General features: G+C 38.3%; 1 protein-coding gene across 2 annotated transcripts in view; it reads left to right on the forward strand.

Annotated features, from left to right (window-relative positions):
* The window catches only part of RBMS1 (RNA binding motif single stranded interacting protein 1), a 150,369-nt gene that overhangs the window by 17,756 nt on the left and 119,014 nt on the right, over nt 1-13,599 (forward strand). The gene's annotated exons all lie outside the window — the stretch shown is intronic.

Here is a 13,599-nt window from a genome sequence, read left to right on the forward strand (position 1 = left end):
TTAATGGGTACTATTAGGGAAATCTCAATAGTTAGGGAGATAGTGTCAGACTCGTTGGAGACCTGCTAAGGAACAAAGCAACACATTAATCTCATTGTCAAAAGAACTATATATACATCTCAGTTCCAACAAAGAGAGATGTCATTTTTTTAATACTTAATTTTTATCAACTTTAACAACCTTCAGCTTTGTGCCACAATTCTTAAAATGCTTAGTCATGTGAATAGCATTTGGAACTTTTTCATATAGTTAAGAATATTCACATGATTAAAAATTTGAAGTTCTACCAGACCTCTGCAGACCAAGTCTGATTTTTCCTATCTTTACCATAGCCCTGAATTGACCAGATTCTGACAAACACGTTGATAAAAATGTAGGTGTGTTGAACTTTGCCTATGTTTTTAGAAACATGTAGTTGGAGTTGGAGAAATACTATACCTGTTATTCTGTTACGTTGCAAAATAAATAACGATTACAAAAAGCACATCTTGCAGTACTCATCCCTGGAAAAGGATTTCCCATGAAGGCTGTGCATTTGTATGAGATCTAATGGCCATTTCTTCAGTGAAATTTCACTGTCCTGCCGAGCATGAAGGAGAGAAGCACTTATATAATAGAAGCTTGAACACTGTAAATAATATCCTTTGAACAATGAATGAACTTTCTTCTTATATTGAACTGAAGTTTAGGAATGTAGTGTTCTTTGTCTCAAAATTGTCTGCATACACACACCCAGTCTGCACTTCTAAACCAACTTGCCGTTCAGGGAGCACACATGTCCTGTATTTTTGGTCTCAACTGTATATTTTTGTAGTGGAAGATGGTCTTTACATGAACAAAAATAACTTCATAATGATTATACAGTAGAGTTAATGGTGCCAGTTTTACATTATTATATGCATATGTACTTGTTAGAACATGAATGATATTTTCAGAGTAACCATACAATTTGTGGAACTATAAAATGTTTTTGGCTCCATTAAAATATTCAATTACATGTTTGTTGAATAAGCGCTTTTTTCTTATTAATCCGTTATTGCCATTTGTCAGGCTGTGATGAATATGTTCTCCAGACAAGCTAACAAAAGACAACAGATCAGTTCCCTGTCCAGGAAAACGACAGCATGTAAACAGAATATTAGACCAGGGCTTTAGAGGACAACCGCTCATTCTACAAAAGACAAATGTCAGCATGGTATCAGATCTCTTAACTGTGCTTCAATACAGGTAAATATAAAACCATAAGGAAAAGCAACTGTCACTTAAAGCTAAGCGTAAAAAGTGTAAGCTTCATTATCGTGCTGATCTGGATGAACCTTAAACAATGTTTACAGTAAGGTTTGGAGAGTTGCCTAGCACTGGAGTATACACAATTAAACAACATAGCTGAACTTTTCTTTCATGTCAGCATACTGCTAAAAAGACCTCCATTGTACTCATATGATAGTCATTCTTGGAACTTACAGCATAAACAGGAATGGAGAACATTCATATGTAATTCTATCCCATGGTAGCTGAGCGTATCAAAGGGCATAACTGCATTTTCACCTATACAGCTTAAGAAGTAGATCAGTTATATAAAATGATGGTAAAGGGCACAGCAAAACATGAACTCAATTCTGACATATGAATGTGTACCTGAAGTTGCTAGTTGCAAGTAGGGACTAACAGTTACTTAACATATTGCAAAATTAATTTTGATTGGTTTTGTGCACCCTTATTTCTGTGACTCAAAAGCATACATATACTCATCCCTGCTTTGGTATAGTAACCCAAGTAAAGCAAACACAAATTACTGAAAGAATAAATGAAAGTTAAAGCAACAAGCCAGTTGGTAGACTTTGAAAGCGGATAATCTGAACTGGAACTGCAGTTTGGTATGTCATTAGTCTCAGAAATACTTGTCTTTCACATTGTAACAGTAGGAATTTCCAGAATCCCCGATATGATTTCATATTTGTTCTAGTTATCTTTAATTTTTATCTTAAAATAAATTATTTTGGATACATGTACATCATAATAGTTCTTTTAGTGTTTGTAACTGGTGTTGTTTCATTAACTTGCTGCACTCAGTTTCTATTAAGCAGTTTATTTTTATGTAGAGACAATATCTGAATGAACATTTTTAATGAAAAACTGATAATATTAACGGTTGTATGTAAAAATGGAAGTTAACATAGAATATGACTTTAAATGCGTGGTATATTACTTGATTAAATCTAGGACAATTAACTAGGTTTTGTGCTGTTGATGACACTGCAGAAAGATGAACACTAATTGTATTATATATGAAAAATGCTCTGAACTTTCATCAGTATCCAGAAGAGCAGTTCAAAGCTTATAAACAAATTATAAACATAAATGATTCAAATAGACAATGTTTTCTTTCAAATATTCTTTTTTTATTGTTGTTAATCGAGACCTCCTGACCCTTGCTTTCTGTAGGAATAATACCAATCCTATGCAATTTCAGATAATCACAAATCACTCATCAGAGATTAAAACAGGTTTTCATAGTATTTGTAGACTTGAAATTAAAATGTTTAAACTGTACATTCTCATCACTTTCACTGCGCAGTTTTTACTGCTCATTGACCGAAAATTATTCACGCTGTTGTCTGAAATTGCAGTTTATTACAGCCATGATAGAATAATTATATTCTACTTTATACTAGAGCTGATAGGAAGAGGAATAATCATCAGTGCCTGTTGTCAGACCCTCAGACCCTCAGTGCTGTCTATTCTGTAACAATTTTTTCAGTTTTAAAAAAATGGCATCTCATTTGTCTGGACAGATATTCAGCTGGAGAATGGTGCCATGCCAGTATTATTGCTTCAAAAGCAGGGAAATTAGAAATAGCACATGAGCTCTTGAGTGAGCAGTATATAAACAACTCCGTTAGCAATCGTGCAGCATGTTTGCTAACGGGGTTAGAAAGTGCCCTTCCAAGCAGTGTCACCAAGAAGTTTTTTTGCCTGTGAATGTACAGCAACTTGATTACCTTTAAAATACATTTTCTCAAATTACTTTCTTTGAATTAGGCATTTCTGCCAGATGTGACTGGTATTACATTGCCAACTATTGCTACTACCTTTCCCTCATATTTTTTAATACAAAATAGTTCTTTCAATATCTAATATGTTCCTGCTTTTTAAAGTAGATGGGTCTTTGTATGTCCTGGGAATCCAAAGAAAGTCCCTGGCTTGCGAAATCAAATTAATGTGTTGGTACATAAATTAATGGGTAGTAAGTGTGCAGACTGTGAGAGGAATTCACTAAATTGACCGAACACGCTTCACAAAGCTTTGTGCTTGTAGGCTGGAAACAAGCACCCTGTGGGGACACTCTGGGTTTAGGTGGTGCCTGGTATTTAGACGTGCAAGAGTTGTAGGCTGAGGAGAGTAAAAGGAAATGCTAAACCTAAAGGTGCACGGCTGCTGCGAATGAGGGAGGTCACAGCTGTGTCCACTGTGGACTGGAGAGGCCTGGCTGCTGCCTTAGGTGGGGAGATTTGTTGTTGATAGCTACGGGTAACTTCAGCAGCATTTCCACCAATTTGAGGGGGTTTATGCCCAATGAATAAAGAGAGAAACTCTGAAAGTCATTACAGTTCACTTTCAACTGCAATTATCACATTTACTTTAAGGCTGTAAGAATATTGTGCTACACTGCTAGTCTTGTGTAAATAATGCTATCTTAATAAAGTTTTAATGTCTGCTAATGTAAATCTACCTTCTCCTCACTGGCAGCACATTTTTCTAGTCGTACCTAATGGTGTGCATCTGTAGTCAGTCCCTCTGTGTACTGGTGCCATCCCTGTACAGATAAGGGGTTGTCACTGCTTCCATGATAAATTTGTATTGGGTTTAGAGCTAGACCATAGTTTGTTAACTCATAAACTGGGACTTCACTTAAAATGAGTTCATAGAAAAAACGTTTGTAAAAAATATGTTTCTCTGATTTTTTTTAATTGTAAAAGGAAGATAGCATCTTATTTGGACAATACTTTTCTTTCAACTTTGACTTAAATTAGCTTTTTAAAATAAGCGAGAGGATGTTACCTGATACTTCCAAATGTGGGCCAAATGCCTTTTTGTTATAATGATAATATGTCTGGTTGCATTTTTTAAGGCATTCACTCAGTCATTAGTAAAATCGGTGTTAAAACACGTATGAAAGGATAAAACACAAATAAACTGCACGTTCTGGTAGATATTTTCAGATACGTTTTGATCCAAATGCACGCCAGTGTTAGGTGCTACACAAAGATGAGGTCCTATTTATGTCTCAAAATAGGCCTAAAATGATACATGAGTAATGCCTGAGCATTGCGTTGGTCCCCTGTCCAGATGCATAAACGAGCTTCACGGCTATCATGGTTATCTCAGTAGACTTGATACATCCAGTTCATGTACATCCACATCAAGCTCACTTCAGCTATGCAAATCACTATTGCAGTGGAATTAGTAGTCCCACATTGTACTCCAGAAAGTCACTGATATGTTCACTCAGTCTCATGTGCAGTTTCCAGGGAAAACTAAAACGCATTTGTAGACCTTTCCGTCCAACACACCCAGATGTGCAAGCTTAATTTTGTGCAAGTATTATTTGCACAGTCCCTAACCACTGATGTGACTGGAATTAGATAAATGAGGAATCCAGATACAAATCATACAATCCCTCCTAGTCGTTGTCCTCATAAAACCTTGATGCTTAGCCTATAAATTGTTTGAATAGTTCTCTTTTTTTAAGATAAATTCTAAATATGCCTTGCCAGAATGTTGCTGTCATAAAGCCTTACTATTTACTGAATTTGACATGTCTTCATAAATTCTTCCAGAAATTTGTTGTTTATTTTTTTCATGAAAAAAAGGGCATGAGCTAGTTTAGCTTGTAGCCATAAAAAAATACAAACCACCATAAGCCATTAAGCTAATTATGGTATTAAAAATTAACATCTCCAGAGTCCATGCTTCCTTTTTAAAATTTCTACACAAGGACAAAAGTGGATGTGGCATGCATGTGAAGCAACATGAGTTTTTAGTCATAAAAAAGGACTATTAACAATAAACCTCCATGGATGCAGTCCTGAAGGACTTTCTTTCCAAATGTGTCCTGTTGTAAAGCACTGGGATTACTCATAGTAGTAAGGGTTTGTTCTGGGACTTTACAGGGTTGCCACCCAACCATTTTGTGGCTCCCAAGATATGCAGACCTTTTATAAAACATAGAGGAGCTGAAGAGCAAATGGAAAGTACTTTTTTATACGTAGCCTTGCTTGCCTGGAGACGGCAGGACTTTCGGGCTTTATGATGCCATCACATTTTAAGCAGAACTCTCCAGTTCTTTCACTGGCAAGTTCTACTTGAGAACCGATGGCAAGAATATGACCCCAGTGTGGTGTGTGCTTGCAGGCAGTGCGGTGGTGGGAGGCCAGCTGTGGAATGTGGGAAAGCGGCTGAACTGCTGAAGTCATGCAGGGAATGTTAAATGTGTCTCCAGCTGGCAGGGAGCTGCGGCTTAAAGACAAGCTCTGGGTCCTGGGTATTGCCGAGTGTTCCCGGCACCCTCAGCTCCTGCTGCCCTAAGCACGGTGCTGATTCATGTCACAAATGGATTGAGAAGAAAATTAAATGCTGTCACCTTTTAAGAGAGTTTTAATGGCAAATGAAGTGACACAGTAAAGGCTTAAACTTTATTTTAAACTAAACCCTTACAGTAGCCCTACCCAGGCAGTGAGAAGTGCAGTCCAGAAAAGTTTATTCTACATCTCTCTGTAGAAAGAAGAAAGGCTCTCATATTTTTCTTTTTTTTTATTTCCTTGGGGTACATTCCTCTTAGAGACAATGCAATTCATCCTTCCTTAACAACCCTCTAAATTAGTGGGGGCGTTCTCCAGCAACTTAGCTAATGAGTTCCAGTTGCACAGTAAAAACAACATGGACAGGGACTGCCGCCTACCTGGTATGGCAAAGGGCAGAGGGAGAGTCAGTGGGAAATGTGTTGCAGACCTTCTGCGTGGACAGTTAGAATTTCCTCAGGTCCCCCGGTGTTCCGCGATTAGCCAGGCAGCTGCTGTGAACACCCCTAAGGAGCACCTGCAGGCACTTTTTTTTTTCTTATCATGCTGACATAAGCTCTTCCCTGAGCTAAAGGCAACCCGTGTTGAGGCAATGCTTAACCTGAGCTGCAAAGTCCTGCTGAGGTGTCGGTGAGGTGACTGCTGCTCCGAGGGCACAGGCTGCATAATCCCAGGTCTGTTGGAAGAAGACTGTGTAGACATACCCTATGTTGTCCAAAGGTATACTGAGGAAAAAGAGGGAACAACAGTAAAACTCAGAAGTGGCAACTGTGTTATGAATAACACCGGAGTATAGAGTACTATCTGTTAAATATGATATAGTCAACAGTAGCAAATGGATTATTACAAACTGCTGCATATAACTGCCAAACCATGTAAGTCTCTAGCAGCAGTCCTCATCTGGAAATTCCTTGATGCATTCCTAAAGTTAATTTTCATAATAAGGTTACAACATTAAATCATCAAGAGAAAGCATTGATCGGCTGTTTTTCAGCTTTTGTTTAGCTCAAGGCTCCACCCAAGTAACTCTGGTCATAAGACATTTTCCTCTGTTAGAGTCATAACTCAGGATATGTCACAAATGGCATTAACATTGAAACAGCAATGGGCTGTGCCTCCTTCTTCCTAATCCTGCCCACAAACCTCTTGACTCCAGATCAGTAACAGAATGGAGAAACACAAGAAAAACGCATTTTTAAACTATTCCTATGCAAGCAATAATTTAAGGGATTTCAGAGATTAACTCTGGTGAATCTTGCTGCACAGATTTCAGCCGTTCCTTTCCCCAGCTCACCGCGCTCCCTCCACTGCCCAACCTTTCCCGACTAACATACCTTCTAAGCAGAGGCAGCAAGGGGACATCTGCCCAGGTCTCCACTGTTTTCCTTGCAGAGTTTGGCACTACCACTCAAGTTCGCTTTGCTTGATCTTATAGCATCATAAACACTGCTTCTTAAAGACTGGTGTCCCCACCTCAGTAACTACAGAAGGCTACCTGGGAGCAGAGAATAAAGTTTGCTGTAGGCAGTAGGTGAAAAAGGGATATATCTGGGACTGAAATAGAGCTTTGCTGAAAAAACATGCAGTTGGGAAAGGGAGTGGGGACACAGCAACCAAGGAAATACAGAAGAGCAGAAACAGAAAGAGTACTTCACAAGCACATGAAAGTTCACCTTCCAGTCTCCTCCTCAATCTGTCCTATGGGAATAGAGATGTGGGAAAAAAGGTTGCTGAGCTAAGATACCTCACGGTGCATGCACTTGGAGCGGCTGAGGCTCAAGCATTCCCTTCTGCACACTCTGCTACTCAGAGATTTTTGGCAGAAGAGCAAAAAGGACACCTGGAGGCAGCAATACCTCAGACTGCTAGAGGAAAGCTTGCAAATGAGCATCTGCCAAAGCCTAACTTGTAGCAAGAACATTCACTGCTCTCCAATAGTCAACAAAGACAGTTGTTGCTGTATGGTATCAATAGAAGCAGCTGGTGCAAGTAGTGGGTCTGAAGGAGATGAACGGGAGACGAACGTGAAGTGCTTGTAATTTGTGCTCCAAGGTCTGCAGCTCAATTCAGATCAGCATCCTATAATACAGAAGATGCATTGTGAAACTAAAGCTGTGTTTTCAGATGTGTTCTTTTCTAGCAGTACCAACTTTAAGCATCCCTCTTTGTCTCCAGCTATTCCTTCTCCCCACATTACCCCATAAACAATGCCTGCATAGCTCTTAGCGGGGCCGTACAATGCAACAGATCTGGGAACTGGTCCAGGTTAAAAATAAACGGCAAAAATGAATACCAGGAATGAGCAGGATAAGGGGCAAAATGTTTATGCTAGCACTGTTGCTGAAAGAAATGTATAAGAAACTTTGCACTAATGAATTCTCATTTGCTGTTCAAGAAAATGACAACCGATGATGTGCAAAGTGAGACATCAGATCTATGTCCTGACAGTCTAAGGGCAATCATAATTATTATTTACCTTTATATCTTATGAAACGGATTTTATTTTTGTGACTTAGTCTTCGATTATCACATAAATGTTATTGCCGTGGAGAATATGGCCTAGTCAGGCCCCCCTATAATCCGTAAGTAAAAAAGGTGTTACAGAAGTGAAAGATTAAAAATTGCTTTTGTGCTACAGTGGAGGAAAAAAGTAATTGTGAAACCTGGACTAGAATTAGAGAGTTTCTAGAGAAAATCCTATGCTATGGTATTAGGGTATTTCAGTACTAGATTTTGTAGTCTTTGGTATAAAGTAGACCAACGGCCATGATAAAAGGCTAATTGAAATGTATAAAGAATGCATATTTATTTGCATTATTACAAATGAAATGAGGAAATTAATCCTAAAGTATGGAAATGGGGGGAAAAATGAGCTGCCTTTTTTGAGTAAAGATTAATGGCTGCTGTTGTGCAGCATAAAAACAATCCTGTCAGTCAGTATGTTCTTACTGGTGAAATCATCTTCATACCACAGGACGTGAAATGAGCTCATAAAGTGGAAAATGGAATGAAAAAAGCATGCTATATTTGGGGAGAAAACAGATTTACCAACACCTATCTGATGTATTTGTGAAAAGGTCTTTTGATTGATTTTGATTTTGATAGGACATGGCACACTGTATTTCATATCTGCGGTTAGTTAAAAACAAACAAAAAACCACAGCAGCAATGACTGGGTGTATGGCTGCCGAGATACCGGTGTCCCCTCGGCGTGCGGTGAAGCGGGTGCCACAGGCAGAGCTCTTCACACCCCCAAGGAGCTTTCCCAGCCCCTTCTACCATTCCACCATCTCAAAGAAGCCTTTTGTGCCTTAGAGCACAGCTTCTGTTAAACAGTTTCAAACACAGTCATATCTTATCTGTGTGGGTTTTATGCCTTATAAAGTGGATCAAAAGACTGGATAGTTTGGGGGACTCACCTTTATCTGACTAAACAACAACTATATGAAGAATTTTTTTTTTTTTTGAGTTGCTGAAATCTGAAAATGGAGTGGAAGGCAACACATTTAGAGTCTACCTGAACTGTGATGTTTTTAGACATTTCAGTGAAACAAGAAGTTGAAAGCATTCTGCTTCAGGCTGAGTTGTGTTTCTTTGAGCCAACTAATTTTCAAGATTTTTAAAGCTCATTTAAAATTATTAAATAAGGGTGATTTTGAAATGTTATATTTAATCATTTAACAAGAAAAAGGTTAGAATGGAATAAATGGGTTTATTACCGATAACCTTTGTGAGGTTTGTTGTTGTTGTTGCATGGTTGTAATCCCAGATACCAATTTAATTGCAGAAATTAGCTCAGATTTGTCACTTTGTTGTCTCTGGACCCTCCTTGGGCTTCCATTTTCCAGATCAAATGCCTCCTTGTATATTTAAAGCTCTGTATTTATTTCCATGCTCTAATTTCTGGAAGATAGGAGTTTATGTTTTAGCTTCTTCCTGGCTAATAAAAAGTTTGATTGAACTATCTTGCTATGAGATAAATATTTTTAATCAGCTTCTGCTTCTGTGGCCTGCTCCTCTATGCCCTTGCTTTTCACAGATTTTGCAAGTAACTTCAGCAAAAGTGACACGGTTTCTGAGAGTTCAGTTTTCACTTATTTTACACCTGGTAAATTGTTTCATCGTTTATAACGTTTCAGATTTTAGAATGAGAATGTAGTTATAAAGGCACGAATGATGTTGACATGTCTTTATTCCATCCACAAGTGATTTTAAAAGTTCTTTTTTCACTAAAACCTGTGATTTCCAATCCGATGCTACTGTCTGAAATCACAGCAGCTAGTAGGACATGAACAAAGTTGTCAGCATTCAATGGCTGTTTGTTGGTAATGTGAAATGAGATGCTGGTCTCAGCCTGTGTTTGTTGTAGTTACGGAGGCCACTGTCTCAGTTGTCAGCCTTCCTCAGACACTCAGCAGAGAGTTAAAAAAGATAAGAATTGCATACTCATTCCTTTTTGAAGGCAAATCTCCAGAGGCAGGACTGAAGCAAATCCACTGGGCAGTGTGGGGAAGCTTGCTCTCCCACTGCCCATGTTGTATCTCCTTTCGTAGAAAATGGGATCTTGTAATTCCCAGAGCTGCTAAACCAGCTTTGGAGTAGAGAAGGAAGGGATATGATGTTTAACTTCAAGACAAATTCAAGTTTTAACATTGAGATTAATGTCTTAATCCAAATTTAAGCAAGTCTCTTGCTGGGAAAAAACCCAGACCTTTTGAGATTTAACATGAAAATCATGCAATGCTAACTGAGGGCCCAGGACAAATGCAGAACACTTCTTCTGTGAATATTTTACCACCAGTGCCTAAGATTGCAAAGCCAATAAGTAGGATCACGTTCGGTGGAAACTAAAAAGAAAAAAAAAAGGTCATCAGGTAGGTTTTAAGACCATAAAGAGGCGGAGAATAACAGACGGCTTCCCTACCACTGGTGCCCTGGCATGATCCACTGCATGTAACTCTGGAGCTGTTACTTTTTCCCTGTTTAGTCAGGGAAGTTTAAGACTGGATTACATTTCCCTGCTGGCTTTTACTAGTGAGGTTAAACATGGCATAGATGAGCAAAAGATTTGATGATGAAGGTGCTAAGACGCTGAGTATTTAACTTGGTGCTGAGTTAGTGAATAGGCTTTTCAAAACTGATGCACGAATAGGTAAAAGTCTTTAAAGTTTTGCTGTCTTCTGTTTACTCTTGAAGATAGCCCCCTAAAATTGTTACAGGTGTTCCACCATCTGTAAATGAAGAGTTTAGTAATAATAGTAAACAGTAATAATAAATATTAAGTGTTGAGAAGATTCATTATTTATGCAGTGCTTCAAAAATGAAAAGTGTTAAATAAATCCAATTAGTAATTGAAGTTTGTGTGTGTAATAGAAAAAGATGCTCAATGAGTTAGATTGGAAAATAATTAGCCAAAATTGTCATTCCCTCTTCAGCCCATCTTTTGTGGAAAGATTGTTATTTTATACACTATGAAAACTGAGTAAGAATTAATGGGTGTTTTGTAATCAAATGACAACACGTCTTGTTCATTAGCATGTAGTTATGGAACTACGATATTCTCATATGTGACTGTAATATATTTTATTTTTTTCTAAAGCATTTATGTACTTATATACCTGAGTGCTGCACACAAGCACAGCTTCTGTAAAGCACAACTCTTAGCTGCACGGTGAGATCTGACATTTCAAATACTGAGGAAACAAATTGCTGTCTGACAGAGCAGACAACAGGCTTGCAGAACTTTGTACTTGAAAATAATGAATTCAGGAAATGCCTTGTGCCTGACTCCAGCAACAATCTCTTCCTCCCCAAGAGTGATCCCTGCTCGGTGCTCCACAGTGATGGCAAACACACAGGCTGGGGCGGGGGAAACGGAAAAAGAATCTATAGCTAACGCAAATGTCTTATTTTCATATGGATCTGTGTCACTGTTTTTGTTTACATGAGGCAAAGTTCTTGTCTCAGGAAATCTCTGCATTCTGCAACCGAAGGCACCATTTTCTTCGCAAAGAACAGGCAAATGCATCCTAAAACTGTCTGGTGTAGCAGCCACTGTAGGATAACATTTTAAATCCAATCTATCTCTGGTATCCAGCCACCATTTCCAATTCAGTATTGAATTATTTCCATAATTCTTCTCTCTGACCTGACTTCTGCTCTTTATGTCTAAGTGAGCAAGGAATCTATACATATAGATCAAGAGCGTCAGCATTATTTTATCTGTGAACTTGTCTACGAATTTGGAAGAAAGTGATACTGTGAAGTCATTAATTTTATCTCTAGAATTGGTTGTATCTATTGACATACCTCTGAAAGAAAAAGTAGAGATACAAATGTGTTTAAAAAAGCAATGTTTCATGTTGGTGAACAGCCCTCCCTGAGATGGTTGAACCAAGTATACAAGAAGACAAGGAATGTCCTTAGTATTCCATGCTGATCATTGTGGTTTTCCTGTGTGTTCCTAACCAGATGGACAGGGGCTGTGATTCGTTATTGCCTTGCCCCTCATGAAAGTGTTTATAGCAAAACTAAGTGGGCATAAGGTGTCTGTTATCCAGAGTCTTCAAATAAATCTAAATCAAATCTTCAATAGTCTTCTAACACCAGAATAAATGACCACCCAGAGCACGGGGAATTCTTGAGTCACCCCCCAGAGCTCCCCCACCCCAGACTACCTGATTGTCATCAGCTTTCCAGTAATGGATAGTTTAGGCTGTCTGCAAATAATCAAGACAAAAGGTTGGTCCAGGAGTACCCAAGACAGTAGGAAGTCGAGCAGCAGGGACACCTCCTAGAACACTACAATTCCTAAATAGTCCCTTTAGTTAAAACTCCTTTGTTCCTTCACATAAATAAATCCTGACTTCTGCATTTGGAAGAAGGATACTGCAACTGTGTAATTCTCTATTAGAGGTAAAGAAAGCCCTAATTTGCTTTTAGACAGGGGTCAGCTTTCCTGTTGCAAGGCTGGCACGTCAACACAATGTCGAGTTCTCTTGTCTAAACTAAAAATCTGGGTTGGTCCAGCAATATACATATATATTTTTGCCAATCAGATGCTTAACTCGTATCTCCTCCCCATTATGAATGTTTGCAGGCTGCAAATGCACAGCTTCCTGAGGACTGCCTTATGTTTCCATTTTCCGTATTTCATATAGCCATTATCGATTTCATAATATTTTCAGTAACCTGCCAGATCACTTCTGCAAGGTAGATAGAAAAATGTCACTTTTCCCTGTATGACTCTCACAGTCTCCCATTATTTCTCCCAGTTAAAACCAGCAGCAATTAAACATGAATAAGATAACAGATCACCACCATTTTCATTTGGTCATGTATCATCTCTATAATCTTTTAGATTCTTCTGTTGCCTCTTTGGTCGTAAGCTAAATTAGCTCAATTCATCAGCATATAAAAGTTTGAGCAGTGATCTGTGCAAAGGGAACAGTGCTGTCTCGTTTTCAGCTCTGCTCTGCAGTGCAGGGAACTTGTCACTGTTCCAACTGAATGTACTTTGTGCCTCCTCTGTTGATTACAGAGGTTTTAAGACACTACAGTATGGATTAGGTGACGGTAATCAGTAGGGGTGCTGTGCATTCTGCCATGATCGCCAAAATAATATTATTCACCTACTTTATACTTTGTTTATACCTGTTTTATGCGTGGTATTGATATTCTTAAATGATAAAGATATCAAGACCTGAGGTCAAAAAAAGAATTGAAACATCATTCCACCTAGTGGCTTTCTTGACCCTGCCTAAACCAGTGCTTGTCAGACAACTATTGATTGCACATTTCATTAACATTTTGTTTTATTTAGATGTCATTTTCTTTACTAGTAATTGATGTTTTAAAAATACTGTAACTATTCTACTTTCCTATGTTATGAAGAGATCAAAAGCAGTACTACGTTGAGAAAAAGTTTGAATTGGATTTCCCAAATATCGTATGAGTCAACTACTTTAAAAAAAGATTGGCATAAACATCAAGATTTCAAACAGGTAACATGATACAT

Source organism: Caloenas nicobarica, chromosome 6 (genome assembly GCF_036013445.1).
Source record: "Caloenas nicobarica isolate bCalNic1 chromosome 6, bCalNic1.hap1, whole genome shotgun sequence".
NCBI lineage: Eukaryota > Metazoa > Chordata > Aves > Columbiformes > Columbidae > Caloenas > Caloenas nicobarica.